Source organism: Lipophrys pholis (genome assembly GCF_963383615.2).
Source record: "Lipophrys pholis genome assembly, chromosome: 21".
In the NCBI taxonomy this organism is placed as follows: domain Eukaryota; kingdom Metazoa; phylum Chordata; class Actinopteri; order Blenniiformes; family Blenniidae; genus Lipophrys; species Lipophrys pholis.
Window position 1 is genome coordinate 17,635,279 of NC_137649.1, and position 16,292 is coordinate 17,651,570.

Here is a 16,292-nt window from a genome sequence, read left to right on the forward strand (position 1 = left end):
TTTATCTGACCCTGTTAAGCTGCTTGATGGACCAGCTGCTATATTGATCAGGAGGCCCCGGTCATATACGCTGTCCTCGGCGCAGCTCATGTTTGAAGTCCAGCTGGGCTTTATCGTAAATGTATCATAAATCTTGTTTTAAGTGAAAGGAGGCCAATATGTTGCAGCAGATTGACAATGACGTCTGCAGCGAGGAGGGAGTCAGGAGTTGGGAGGGAGGCAGATTTACGACCTGCTTCTTGGAGGTGCAGGTTCAAGTCCCGGCTGCACCTGAAAGGGCTCCTTTAAGGAAGTCGCTTTGTGACTCACATAAAAGAAAGTCAAGAAAAATCAGTCAGTGAATTGGATTTCTCTGGATTTCTCATTTTCTCTGCAGTTGCAGGTTAAGGAAATGACCTGCAGAGGCTAAGGAGTTCAGGTGTGTTTGTCAGAGTCAAGTATTTGCAATTCATTTCAAAGTATTTATAAATTTTTTTAAATGTGCACTTCTAACAGAATAGCAGATGCATATTTTTTGGGGGACAAAAAAAACACACTATTGGATGTTCGGTCAAAATCAAGTTCTCCCTTTGACATTTGTGCTTCACCGGAGCATAATGTCTCTCTGAGCTCACCTGTCTACGTTGATAATGTTCTCCCTCATGGTCTGTTTTGGAACTTTCTTTCCTTTCTCTGACTTTTTCCTATTTACTACAAACACTGCTGTACCAGCACTGACCTGGCCTTTTGACGAGTACACTGGCAACATGAACCGAGCGACGACGAGAAAGGCCACGCCGCCTTCACTGTATTTGAAACACGCCTTTCTCGTCGTAAACTCGGGGTTGAGGTCGTCCTTGTGTGGTTTGAAAAGGTTTGCGAGTAGCAGTAGCTTAACTTCAGTGGGTTATCTTTAAGTTTGAATTGCAATTTTCTGAATTTGCTTAACCAACCTTAAGGAAAATCAAACAGAGTTTATTGTTTACAGTGACTGTAGTGATTGAAATATCTGTGTTTTGAATGAAAACTCAAGTTTTTGTTTTTAGGATTACAATTGTTTGACATTGACTCAAAATATTTTGGAATACTTCAAACAGGAAAGTGTTGAGAATATTTTGATGAAAATGTGTAATCAGACTCAGATGGAGTATCAGGGACATGATTTCAGATTGTATAGGTTTGCTGCATTCGCTGCACTTTAGCTGTTGTAGCCATGGAAACACAGGCTATATAGACTAAATATAGTGACAGCAGCTCCTGAAGTTGATAAAAGCAGCAGATATCACTCACGAATGAAGAGAGAGCCTTCAATAATCATTCAGATAAGTGGAAAGACTCAAACCACCCAGAATGAACATAAGAGACCAGAAACCCTGCCATGGAATAATAGTAATAAAAGAAAAAAAGATGGGATGTTTTATACGATTCAGATATTCAAACATGGCAGTGATGAGATTCACATGTGTTTGAGTTTCTTCCTATTCTAACTGTAGTTTTAAAGAGCTCATATATCAGCTGGTTAAAATCAAACCGAACCACCCATGAGTTTGAGCCATGTGCAAGACACTCCACGGCCTGAATTCCTCCTTGGGCACAAATATCCCGGCGGATCGGTGCCACAAATGTGAGTGTTTGGTAGTAACAGTGAAGCGGGTGTACACCGTCTTTCCAAAAGCCTCAACCGCAACGAGATTAGTGTCAGTCGGCAGCATTAATCCCAATAGTCTCCCAGCAGTGGCATCAAGCTGGCCCACCGTCAGCTGAGAAAAACAGAGAGAGGAGACTGCAGGGAGTGGGCCGCGTGGCGACTTAACCAAATAATGGATTAATCAGATACAGCAAGAGGAGGAGACGTCGTTTTGCATAATGTGTAAAGCAAAACAAGTGCCAGGATGTCAGTGATACAATGGTGTCAGATGGAGCAGGCTGAGTGAGAGCAGGGAGGAGGATGGTTAGGGAAAATGCTGTTTTGTGTTTCTCCAATTTTGAAGTTGTGACCCGAAAATAGGCAGAAGAACCACAACAAACACCTTGTGCATCTGAACTGTGGCCTGCTGACTGGTAGATTCTTAATATATTAGATAATCAGCTTTGTGTTTACCTTTGTGTGTGTGTGTGTGTGTGTGTGTGTGTGTGTGTGTGTGTGTGTGTGTGTGTGTGTGTGTGTGTGTGTGTGTGTGTGTGTGTGCGCGTGTGTGTGTGTGTGTATATATATTTGGGTTTTTTTTGTGACAAGATGCAAACGAAGCCATTAATCTGTACTATATGGTCAGATTCTAACAGGCTTAGACGAGTAGAAAGCATCTATATCAAACCATCCTTTTATAGTCTACCCTTCAGAATGATAGAAAACAAAACAAAAGTTATTTGTCATTATAACCCAATGAAATAGATTCACAAAGCTTTCAGCTTTAAAAACCAAAAAAAACCAAAACATTTTCACAATTTCCAAACATTTCTTCAACAGAATGGACAATTGATTAAAGACTATTAAAGATGAGTAATTATGATAAACTAGAAATACTGTGCTTCTGAACTCTGTCATGTCCTGTTTTTTTTGTGTGTTCACTCAAGCTCTTCGGTCTGTGCTGCTTTCACACTTTAACCCTTTCAAGCTGAGCCTGTTTCTTAGGCTTCTACTGGAAAATTATACACACTTGTATTCTCTTTATCTGCAGTGTCATTTACTACATTTACTTCTAGGATGGTGCTAAAAATGTCTATATTTTCTGTTATATGTGTAACATCACTATATTGTTGCATGATAACGCATTGTTTAGTGTTTGTGGCAAAGCTTAGTAAGGTCCTTTGCTTTAAAGGGTGTATTGAACTGCACCAGGACCGCACCGACGTAGCTATCAAACCAGAGTGGATTTCCTGAAGAGATCTTTGATCTGTTTGTGTGTGCTGATGTGTCGCTTTGAGTAGCTTCACACAAAATTGAATTCAACGAGACGTAAGACGCTACCGATAATGCTAAAAAGCTGTTGCAGGTGTGGTTGTCTTCATGCTCACATATGCAGTTTATTATGATTGGAACATCGAATGCTTCAGCTTCAGCCAGCATCGACACGCCGATCTGAGTTTAAACCTGTGGTGCGCTTTTGCCATTGACGGTAAATTCTTCTTCTTCTTTTTTCTTTTTAACCTCTCTATGCTACAAAATCTCAGCTCTGCCCACTGATTCCCCACCAGAGACATCTCCTGGCTCCCGTCCCCTCCCTTCCCCTCCGACGTTGGTACGATCCAAAAAGCCGGCGGTTTGTTTGCTTGGGAAAGGAGAATATCCTCTGAGGTCAAGTCAAACAGGATGTGCTAGAGTGTGGTCCCTCGCTCCTATTGGCTCTTTGTAATAACGCTCTCAGTGGGGCTAACGCGCACACAAACACTCGCGAGCGTGCATGTGCACTCACACATGACATGGCATACCTAACAAATACAAACTCAGTTTTTGTGAAATGCCTGCATGACAAGCTGACGCTCGTATTTACCTTAAAAAGAGGAGTTTGTGATTAAAGCAGCATGCCCCATCGAGGCTTGTTTGAATAAGACGTTGCGTTGGGAAAATGTCAAACACTTATACTAATAAACAGAAACGGCTGCTGATGAAGACACCACTTAGAGAAAGCGGGAGCGGGACAACGCAATCAGAGGAACTGCTGCATCAGCAACTACTCGTGGCCTCCTCGAATCACGGATTCTTTTGTTTCAACAGCCATTGAAATGTTTGTGAGTACAGCGTATCCAAGCAAACATTTGATTTTTGGTATTTTATCCAGTGTCCAAGACCAGAGACAAAAAAAGAAAGAAAAACACAACAACAAGATGATTTCTGATGAACAGAAACACTTTAATTTGGTATTGTGTGCTTTCATTAATGCCTACTAATAGTATTTACATTCACTGCAGGCAAAAACTGCACTTTAATCTCTTTAATCTCAGTAAGAGGTTTAGTCAAATCCAGTAAGTTACTACATTAAAAAATTGCATGAAATAAATGTACTTTAATTTATTGAACACGTTTCCTTTATATTTCAATTAGGAAACATTTGAAAAAAACAACAAACTACTGTGTCTATTGAAAAATAAAATAAAAAAATCCAATGGTTTCATGTTAAATGTCAAATGATAAATAATTATTTTTTTTTACTTTCAGTTGTGAAAAACTGTGTAGCATTGTAAATGGAAATAAAGCTTCAGAATGTGGTTTTGGTGGCACTGTGACACGAAGGGCACCGACGTTACACCACCCTGTACCTGGGGCAGTCGTCCTGGAGCCGAGCATAGGAGGCACCTGAAGGCAAAATAGTGGTCACATGGGTCCTGTCATTGAACTGTCTGTAACTTCATGATGCACGGTTTGACGGGCAAGTCATACAACCGTAAAGGTAGTTTAACTGAAATCTATTTACTATTATTTATTGACTGAAAACCCATGATGCAGACAGAGTTTAACACAAGATTATGTAAATCAATCAAGGCAGCCTCATTTGATATTGTGAAATGACCAGGAGCCATGAGGTTTGTTGTAGATCTGGATGTGACCAGTTCTTTCTTTTTGTTCTTAATCGAGCTGCAGAGATTGGGACGCACGCTTGTGAACACAAAGCTCAGCTCGAGAGGTATCGAGAGGGGGACTTCTCTTTCTGTCCCTGTCTGTTGTCAAATCACTCAGGTGAGCTGCCGATGACTCATTCTCACCTCACAGCGTTTCTTTTTGTTCTGCAGACCCACATCGACCACGCTCTGCACGAGTTGAACGGATGACTTCACTCTGTCACTCAAAGGTCAATCGTGCAATTTTAAAGGTTACGGGCATTTTTGACGACAAAATCACTGTAACCAAAGTCACATGTTGGTAGGGCGACGAGGTTTAGTGACACACAGTGTGCACTCTCGTGTGTGGAGAGCATGGAAATGTGTCCCTGTTTTTGGAGACAAAAGAAAAGGATGCTGAGGATGGGGCATGGGTCTATTAGAACATCCTAATAGGGGGCCGATGGCTCGGAAATTGAATCAATTAGGAAGAAGGGGTCAGAGGAAATGACCTCAGGGTCAGTGAACTCCACCTCTCAGGCACAGGAATGACTCTGTGCTGTCCACTCCTCTTGGCATGGTTTGCTTCTATCATGTAAAATGACCAACCATATAGTAATATATATATATATATATATGTATATATATGCTCGTTCATAATGGTAAGGATGAATCATCCTCTACCAATCTGTATCTCTGTTCTTTCTGCACCCATCCATCCATCTATTGCTTTATTTCTGTAACTATCATAGAAATAAAATGCATGTAATATCTTCTTTGTCACTCTTAAATATTGCAGGACGATCCCCCGGGCTGCTTGGAGCCTCCAGTGGGCCGGTTTTGGCGCTCAAGGCTATGTGTTGACTCCCATGCTATCAAGCCTATCAAAGGAACATATCGAAAAAAGGGTGAATGAAGGGGACTCATCAGCCACCGGCGGGGACAACCACCAGCCAGGTGTCCGCTCTGCAAGCAGGCTCCACTTAACGCTGATTAGCTGCGGGCCTTTCCTGACCCGAGTGAGCGAGGAAGGCCAGCAGGAGAGATCTGAGGAGCAGTCACACTGGGCAACCAACAAAAAGGCCCTGCCACTGCAGCGAGTGTTTCCTTGATTGAGGCTGAGTAACCAAAAGCAGAGTTGAGGAACAGAGGATGAGATGGAGGAAGCGTGTGAGGAAAACTCCTGTGCTGGAGGATGAGAGTAATGATATTTCTGTTTATCTGCGGAGATGGTTGTGGGGTATTTTTGGATAGCCGCTGTTTTTTCCTCCGTAAATTCCAGGTTCCGGCTGTTTTTCCTTCTCCTTGTTCCCAGCCTGTGAATGCAAGGCTGCTTCCTCTCCCTCCTTCCTATTCTGAGCCTCTGATTGCATGGAGGTGGGGGTGGTTAACAGGATAGTGTGTCTGTCTGTGTGTGCGAGCGGGAGGCAGCCGCACGCTTGTCTGTTGCGAATCTGGAGGGAGGACTGTTGCAATATGTATTTTTTCTGTCAGTGGGTTTGGACTAATGAAAGCGTGTGTGTCTGAATGTCTTGGGTGTTGGGTGTGGAGGATGTAACCATTAAAGAGATCAGCGTGTCAACTATTCCCCAAGTGCTGCTTTCTCCGATCCAGCTGGCGATGGGAGGTGTATGTGTGTGCACGTGCGTACACGTGTGTGTGTGCGTGTGCACTCTGTGCGCCACACACTCCGCTCAGCAAGGAACGGACAGATGGATCTTTGCTTTGGCCAATGTTGTCGGAGTCTGGCTTCTGCTCTAACTGTACAGTCACGCTGCAGGCCAAATTACTCTGCATCTCTCCCTGTAAATTAGCCGGCTTTTGTCTCCACCAGTGGAGAGCTTTAAACACCCGCTGAGGTAAAAAAAAAAAAATAATTTAAAAAAATGAAAGCAATTAAACGCACAGTTTACACATGCGATCAACACTGAGTTGCATGTCAAGCACAGAAAGGTTTTCTCCATTGCCTTGTGTTGCTATGCAATCACACATGATGAGTCAACATTCATCTCGGTGAAACGTTTTATTTGACATCTTGGAACTGATTTCTGGCGTCGCACATCCTGATGTCTGTATTTAGATCTTTTTTTTTTCTTTCTTTAGGAGCTTATAAACTATTCAACTTTTTCAGAAAATTAGGAAAGTGGGCTGAACGTCTGCTTGGCCACAAGGTCTGAGAACGGAATAATCTTATCTGCCTATCTCATGATTTTCTGGCGATGTTTACATATTTAAATATGATACTTCAGCCAAGCTGTTTCGATGTGTGACCTTGGATCTCGATCACCAGTTGATACTGTAAACACTTGAAAGAAGGAAAGTTTTGCACAGAAACAAATTTCTTGCCCAAAGCTGTGAGGCTGTTTAATGCTCGAGGGCCTTCTGTATCAGATCAGCCTTTTTTCATTCTTTCTATAAACACAGAGCAATGAGTTTCTCCCAAATACAGTGATGAGTCACTCATATTCTATGTGACAAAGGACAAAGTGCAGCTGAATTTGTGTTTTAGTTTCACGGAAAGAAACCTGATCATCTACGTTAAAAAAGAAAACCTCTGAGACTCACACACAAAGCTACTACAACTTCAGTCTTCATGTCTTTTGAATTACTTAATTTTCTTAATCTTTAGAGTTTGATCACATGATAATCCAGAAGCTTTTAAATCATCTCCACATCGTATTGTTTCGTAAGTTGAACGAATCAACCAAAGCTTGACGAGATTTCCTTCATTAGTTGTTTGCATGAAACCTTAAAGACATTTACAATGAACATACAGTTATCCAATTTTCGCAAACCCACATGTATAATTGAATTATTACCCTACCATGTTTTTGTCATTTCAAACAGCTTTTCAAAAGAAAAGGTTCACGTTGGAACTTTCTGCCAACTCATTTTAAATACAGAGTTTATGAACAGCATAACGACATTAAATGAAAAAAAAAGCCAAAAGTTGCGAAATGAGTACACCGTGTCACCATTAGACCAGGTTTAAAGCAGCTGGCACGGGTCAAAGGGGGAAAAAAGGAAAAAAAAAAAACCAGAACGTATGCGCGTCCTCTGGATGAGCTGCTCCGTGTTGACATGAAAACAAAGGCACGCTGCCACCCGCTCCTCTGTTTATTGCACAACAATCCACTGCAACCACCGCCATATTGTTTTTTTTTTTTTTCCGTCTGTAGTTTTCAGAGTCAAGCTTGTTTAATATAGAGTGTAAACATGCTGACATGCACACAAGACACACAAACACACAAAGTGCTTGGAGCTCTGCATATCAGCTGTGTGTTGGGGGGGGGGGTGGGGGGGTCCTTCCATAGAACTTGTGATTGCTCCAAACTGCACTCCAACTGCCTTCATCAGTGTAATTCATCAACTTTACTGATTGATGAATCTTTCCAATGCACATGATTTCCCCAAAGACTCGTGAGGAAAACAGCGCAGAGGTGTTTCCCCGACTTGTGCTTTTACTGTCTTTTGCTGCGCGTGCACAGGAAAGTGCTGCATGTCTGTTTTCATGGAACTCATTCGGTAAAATGTCATATTTTTCTCTGTCTGCTTCCTCTCAGAGACTTTGAGGGGTATTCGCACAGACAGCCGAGATGTTTGAATCGTTTCATTCCAGTTATATCTGGATAAGATAAATGCAGAAGCATTTGCCGGGGATTATGAAAAATGTTTCTTTTTTTTTTTTTCAGCTTCAAACATACATTCTTATCCTCTCTCCCTATCGGACGGTTGTCTGGAATTTCCAGCTGAAAGCAAAGTGATAGGGGTGGTGTTATCTGTGTTTAGACTATAAATGTTTATGAGGGATATACTGTATTTTGGAGTGTAGCAAAAAAAACAGACCCTGTGTGTTTGTGCTTGTGTGTGTTTTTGTTGTGCGTAAGTGTGCCTGAGCCACGCAGTCCAACCGTCAGGTTTTGAAATGGATAAATAGGCAACTCATCAGGGCTGCGGTTTGTTTTACAGGGATAGAAGGAATTTGTCTTTTCCTGGACTCGTACATCAATATGGCAGATGTTTCCTAGAGGATGGATCACAAGGCCTTTCAAACGGATTCACAAACTACCTTAATTGCTGTTTGTTTTGTCCCCCACCCCCCCACCTCGCAGTCTTGCGTCAAAGTATTTTCAAGAACAAAAAGGAACTCATATTGCCGCGGTAATTTTGGCTCTCGGACACACGGGGAACTGGGTATTGTTTCCAAGCTTTTATCCTTCCACATTTGATCTCAGCCCACGTCCACAGTCCGCAGAGTGCTCGGCCTGCTCCAGCGCCTTCATTCGAACTGTGTTCTGAACCCCATTCATGACACTGGTGGTGTTTTTCCATGCCTGAGATGGGTATTGGGTGCTGATAGGATATCAAGCACACCTAAGTGCTTCCCTTTCCTCCCTCTCTTTATTTTCTTTCCTTTTCTCATCGGCCTCTGCCTCTCTATCAGGCCCCCCACACATGCTCTGTGTCACGTCCTGTGGCGATTAACAGCTCTACCTTCCCCGAGAGGTACGATCCTCCCTGCCATAGATCAGTCTTGCGCACATGTACACGGGATTGATTGAAAACCCGCACAAATATCACATATTTGAAAAGACAGCCAGTTTAATCACAATGTTTTCTTTTAACCTGCACATTCTCTTGCCTTCAACCCCTCTTCCTGCCCATTCTTACTTACAAGGACACATACTGATGCACTTACATCTTTTGCTTTCGTTTCTCTCATTTGCCCTGAAGCGAAAGCAGATATTTAAAGCTGGTTATGGTTTCAGATCGCTCACCAACAAGCACACCAACAAGCTCCATCCTGACTGGCATCTCCCTCGGTTTCACATCCAATGTGTAATTAGAGAAATGACCTCACGTTCAAGTGACGTAACATTTTGTCTTAAGGAATCATTCGTATGTGCCAGAATGCCAGTGAACGCAACACAATAGTGGAATAATGTCCAGAACGATGCGGTGATGCATGGGGACTAACCGGTGCCGCTTTACATGGCATCAAACGAGAGGGGAATTAGCTCATGGCGCTTGAGAAACATAGACTGAGTCATTTGGACTTTACGTAAGTTTGAAGTGGCTGCCCGGCCCCTCATCCTCTGCATGGCAGTGGTGATTCATGTGATTGAGAAGAGTGTGGGAGGGGAAGTGGGGAGGAAGGGGAGGAAAAGAGCCAGGAAGTAGGGGGGGAAAGCTGTTCTATCAACGAGGCCTGATAATGGAGACCCACAGGAAACTGCTGAGGAGGATTTTCCACGATGTCGCACAGGAGCCTTGGCACTACACACTATACACTACACACACACACACGCACACGCACACGCACCCGCACACGCACACGCACACGCACACATACGGGTGTCTTCTAGACCACCAGCATCCTCCTCAGCAATATACGGCATCATAGCATCAAGTCCCTCAATCAGTGTTTTTAAGTTGATCAGCAGACCTGTCAGCATGATTCCTCTTATCTCCCGTTCTGGCTGCACCTGCTCCGCCTGTGGCACTGTGCCAGCTCCTGTCCTCGGGTTTGCCATTGGCTGGCAGCTGTCAGAACCACAGGCCGTGTTGCCCAATAAACAAGATGAAAAGCGAGTGTACGCAGAGATAGTCGTGGCCACCGCCTTCGTTTCTGATCTCAGAGGTACAGCATGCGATGCATTAGCTATGATCTTCACTGCAGCGTCTGATAAAACATAAAAAACATGAGCTCAGATACGTCATGTAGTCGAGTGAAAAAGCCAAACGACACTTGGGTTCCTACAGATGTGTGTGTGTGCACGTGCGTGCGTGCGTGTGTGTGTGTGTTTGTGTGTGTGTGTGTGTTTGCTGAACCATGTTTGTCCCGTAGTCGGACAGGGAGGGGTCCTTGTTTTTCTCCTGCTCTTCCCTTTGGTTCCACTGTTGTTTCCCAGCCCCCCCCCCCCCCCCCCCCCCCCCCCCCATCGCTGTATACAACACATCCCATTAGGAAGGCAGATGCTGAGACACACACACACACACGCTCAAGAGGAAAATCATCAGTGGGAAGACCTTTCCTCTCTTCCTTTGGTGCGCTCGTTAGGGGAATGGAGAGGCAGCTCCATCAGCGGGCCCCTGCTGCTAATGACATCTCTAAGCCCTCTGACAATGTGTACATCCAGTGACTGTTTTTTTTTTTTTCCAAATGAGTAGCCAGCATCAGCTGTACTATCACAATTTCTGCTCATTACCTCCATTATGAATATCTACCAGCTGGAGATCACTGCTACAGTCCCCTAGTCATGAACTTACTGATATTTAATGATTATTTCGATGGATGGGACATTTTCTCCCTTAAATTCTCATTAGCTGTTGTACTGTAATTCAGCCTTTTTGTAAACATCTGTAATCCTCTCAGCCGTTTGCCGTGTGTTTGGCCTGACACGGTGTCCACTGTTGAAGAAGCTCGCTGTTCACAGGACCCCTATCCCACCACCGCCACCAACCCACCGCACCCCTCTATCCTCCACCTTCTATTCCAGTCTTCCAAATATGAATGCACACACACACACACACACACACACACACACACACACACACACACACACACACACACACACACACACACACACACACACACACACACACACACACACACACACAGCTCTTGTTCCTTATCTTAAGCGTCCAGGCAGCTGTGTGTGTGTGTGTGTGTGTGTGTGTGTGTGTGTGTGTGTGTGTGTGTGTGTGTGTGTACATGCGTGTGTAAGGCAGAGATATAGGTGTGAAGTACAGTCACTCAGGTTGCCTTTTAAGTTGTCTTTCCCTCTGTTGTCTGTCGTTTCAGATGTGAGCGGATTTGGATTAACAGCTGCTCAGGATTGACGAGTCTGTCGGACACAGATGAAGGAAGGACAACGAAATGTCTCCCAACAAAAGTTTTCTCCAGTGAGCAGCGTCCAAACCTGAAATCTTTGAACGATGCATTGATGTGATTTTACAATGTAAAACATAGAATCATGTAGAAATAACTATTTAATATATTTAAAAAAACTGTTCAGCTTTATAGGTTCATGTTTATGTACATTATTCTGAATATTTTTGATCAAATGAATGGAAAAGATCAAATATCACAGCAAATGTTTCATTTACAGAATCCTCGTGACCACTGTAAATATTTCATTTGAGAAGTTTCTTGCGCCTTCATTGCTTGAACTCAATGCCGCATGTTTACTACAAGAGGTTTCTGTAAAGACTTTGAGTTAGATTTAAGACTGGATTTAACATCTCATCACCAATGTTCAATGTTTGGTTTTGGTCCGGAGAAAGAATCCAGCACCTTCGACTCAAACTAATGGATAAGTTTGTGTGGATATTACAAATTTATCCTGACCATCCATGTCTGGTACAAAAATCTCCCAAAATATTTATACGGATGATTAATCATTAATAACTTTTATTTATGGCCATTAAAAGAATCACAACTACCCTCTGGTTTAACTACATGTCAAGTTACAGGGAAATCTGTGACGCAATGCCATGTCTCACAGACAAAGGGGAGATGAGAAGGGGGGAGCGTCTGAATCAAATGCTGAGAGAAACTATGTACAGATGGTTTATTTCAGGTTGCTGTCACGTGCAGGGTGGAGTAAGTCAGGGAATCCATACAGTAAAGTCTCACCTCTCTGTGTTCGTAGGGCATCAAAACACTGGGTTCCATCTGTTTATAGGCAGGCTGAAGCGTTGAAAACGGATTTATTCTTACTTTCACACAGACCAGAAGGCCAGAAAGAAGGTTTTGCTATTGAAAATAAGAACAAAGCTCATCCCTGCTACATATATTTAATAAAGTAAGAATGATGGTTTGGAGCATCACAGTTTCAAGTCCGACATTAAAGATTGGGAGCTGGCTCACAGTCGTCTCCATGTTTGTCACACTATCCTCTGTTTATACCGATTTGTATTCCTCTTTGCACGCATTGTACGTGTCTGTTTCTCTGTTTTTGTGGATTGTTTGGATTTACGGGGCCTTTGATTTTTGTGAAATGGTGCATTTGATGTGCTTGTTTCTGACTGCCATGCTTTCTGCATGAGTGTGGCTTGTTTGCCTTCCCCTGGCGTGCTGCTATTCGGGGGTCGTTGTAAGTTTGTGTTGGGTTTCGGGGGTCGCTTGTCTTATCTGTCACTTTGTGTCTTGCTGTGTTTTGGGACTGTTTGTGTTTTTTCTGTCGTGATTATTATGGGATGCAGCTTGCTGCTGAGCCACTTCCTGTTTATTGCCCTCATCCTGGCCCCGGGATCATCTTTGACATCACAAGGTTGTTTATGATGTGGGGACCAAGGTAAGCTATACTTATCGAGAGTGTGAAGCCATCGCTTAACCTTTGACTTCAGACAAACACGGTTGTATTTTTGCATATCAGAATTGTAGAAGGGAGGTAATGGCCATACAGCATGTGACAGCAATGTTGTGCAGTAATCTGTTACTATTGTGCAGTAGAACTATTGATCAGTGGATGAATTAACAAAAATTTATCATCCACATTTTTTTCTGCATACTGCCATGTTGTGGCACATCAACATATCAAGCGTAATTGCAAAACTAAGTCTTAAAGTTTATGATCTCCAACAGCATATTTTACTGGTCTGAATTCTGTTAAATCCATTTTTCCTCTCAGTGAGCTGTAACACTGTTGTAAACAATTCCATCCATCCATCCATCCATCCATCCATCCATCCATCCATCCATCCATCCATCCATCCATCCATCCATCCATCCATCGTTCCATCCATAACACAGAGTTAAAACTGCCAGATGCCAATAACCAAACAAACACGGATTGTGGGAAATAAACAGGAATACCCAGATAAACACCATTCGGACGGAGGGAGAACATAGACACTTGACTCTTTTGTCTGCAGGTTTGAATCAAATACTTTTCTTGCTTTGAGGTTACAGTACAAACGGTGGTCCGAATAACTGTGCATAAGGAACGCACGGATCAATCTGATGCCAGGGGTTGTATGTTTTGTTCTAAAAATCAATTGGTCACTTTCTTGTGAAGCATGTATTCACGGAGTAATTTCCATTCTAAGGTAAACATCAATAATCACTTTTGGCCAATACTGTCTTTTATAAGCTTTTTGTTCAATCAGTCAGTTTTAAATTGAGACAAATAAGAGGAATTACACTCACCACCACAAAAAAAGTGTTATCAATCTTCTCATTAAACTCTTAGCGAGGCAATAAATGAGTGTTTCTTTAAACTGCCAACTAATGACTTAAAAACAAATTGCTCAACACAAGAAGGAAAAGGTTAGATTACTGAAACAGAGGATGATCACAGGGTTTGGGGGATAAAAGAGGTGCTGCACTGAGGGAAAGTTGGACTCTGAAGCTCACATTTCTGATGTTGGATGAGTCAGTGCAGGGTGGAATACATTGGCCAACCCGGCTGCTGCCAACTTCTATTAAAACAAAATAGAGGGACAGAGGATAGGCAGCCCCTCCCCTTGTTTTCCTCCTTTCCCTCCTTTAGAGCTCCGCTTATAATCCACACCAGGTTTCCTCTTCGAACGCGGCCAGCTTCCTCTTCCATCTGACACCTCGTCCCGCTCACGGCCACCTCTTCTTCTCACCTGGGCGTCTTTGAGAACTAATCATGTTATATTGCGTCAGCAGAACTGCCCTTTCTGTACCAGTCAACATTGAAAATTATGATTCGACATTCAACAAATCAAAATACCAAGTCACCTTCTCACATTTCTTCACTGTGCCACCCTCACCACCCATATTTCTGTCCCGATCAGCATGTTTCGTTGTCTGCCTCTGAAGCGTGTAACTGAAGGGATAGGCGCCAAATTTGGTTGTTGTTTAGGTTACAGTCATAATGGAAAAAATATATATAGTTGACTAGTTTGTATTTTATTATTACAGTGTCGTGTGACCTACCCCTTCCCATATAACATAAATACATGTTTTACTCTGTAAGACTCAACATGGGTTGTAAAAAAGCACTTTATTCAGCACAAGTCACTCTAAATATCTTCCAATCATATTTTGTCTTTGTCTATAAAGCACGATAGGACGCCAAATCATCCCTGAGAGAGCCGTGAATACCCAGGGCCACATTTTCCCTGCATGTTTTATGATCGTTCTACAAGATCAGCAGTGATTTTAATGGGGTTTTATGCAAACACACCAGGTTCATGAGGGCATATAAAATAGTTATTGTGTGAAGCAAGCAGCCTATGTTGCACTAGGGATATATTGTTACTGGCAGGGCTATTAAAGCAGCACAACTGCATAGTTTTGTTGCTGCAGTAAATGAATCAGAAGCTCTTTTCAGAATACTGCAATCCATTGCTAATGATTTATATATATTTTTTAAAGATGTTTTTCACTGTATGTTTGATTTAAAATAAACTGAATCATGGTGAGATGAAGGCTCGGTATATAATTAACATGGTGACCTTTTGACTTTTGAAACATAGGAGCAAAAGTATTTCTACTCTTGTGCCTTAAATCTACTTTAAAAGACATTATTTTGCACGGAATGAGGCCTACTGGTCTTGACTCACCTTCATCTAAATATGAATTGTAGTGTCCCTTGATTTTCTGCAGTCCACTAAAACCCCAGATAAAGTTTGTGTCTGTCCCTTTATGATGTGTAATATTTGTGTGCAACTCCCTTTCAGATGCAACATTATTTCACCTCCCCCGACCATGTATTTCTGCAGATCTTGATGCAATTCATTGGACGCAGGTTTTAAGAGAGATGACATCATGTAAAATGCATTAAAGATGCATTAAAGATGCATTCGGAGAGCGGGGGAGCGGGAGAGAGAGAGAGAGAGAGAGAGAGAGAGAGAGAGAGAGAGAGAGAGAGAGAGAGAGAGAGAGAGAGAGAGAGTGCGCAAGTCACTCCCAGTTCATTTGTATTGATGCAGTTTTCAGTTCTGAAAAGACTGTTGTCCTCTCTTCCAACTAGTAATCTAGGAATGTGGGATTATGACTAAAGCTTGATAAATAAAAAATACATAAAACAGAAATATTCATCCGAATTACCAAAGCTGGACCGGCTGGTTCATGTTTTTGAAATGTGGTTTTCTGTTTAAAGAGCTTCACTTCAGCTCCACAGTTTCTTTGTGCTTTACAGGTTTCTTCCACAGCTGAAAAAAAAAAAAATTCCTTTAACTCTTTTAACTCTAAATTTACCAGAAGGGTGAATGTGAGTGTGTAGGTGTGTGGTAGTCCACCTTTTCATGGTCGCCTTGTGATGAACTATTGACCCTCCTATGGTGAACTCTTTCTCTCTACAGCTGGATCTGATGCCCCTTGACCTTAAGTTGAATAAATCATTATAGTAGATGAATTTATGGAGGGATTTTTAATGAATAAACCATTAACATGATAAAAGAAAAACGTATTCTATCAAATATAAGTAGCTAAAAGCTGGTATCGAGGCCACACTTTTGGGATTTGCCTATCTTGACTCACTGCAACCTGATGATCGTCTTCTATACGTTTAGCCATTCAATTCAGCAGCTGGCTACTTCCATGTGGCTCTTTCAGCCTTACTTCCCTAATAAGGCTTATTCTGCGTACTTATGGAAGCCAGGCTTTGCGTGCCAACACGTCTTTTCTTACTGCTAAAGGCTGATAAGTCTGATAAGTTGTCATACAAAGAGCAGGAAGGGACAACAATGTAATAATGAGTAAAGGAGTAGAGGGGAATGAATGAGCAGAGGGGGCGTCGCTGTGACGGTGCAAGAAGTCATATTTGTAGTTTTACTAGTTTACCTGAGCAAAATGTGGG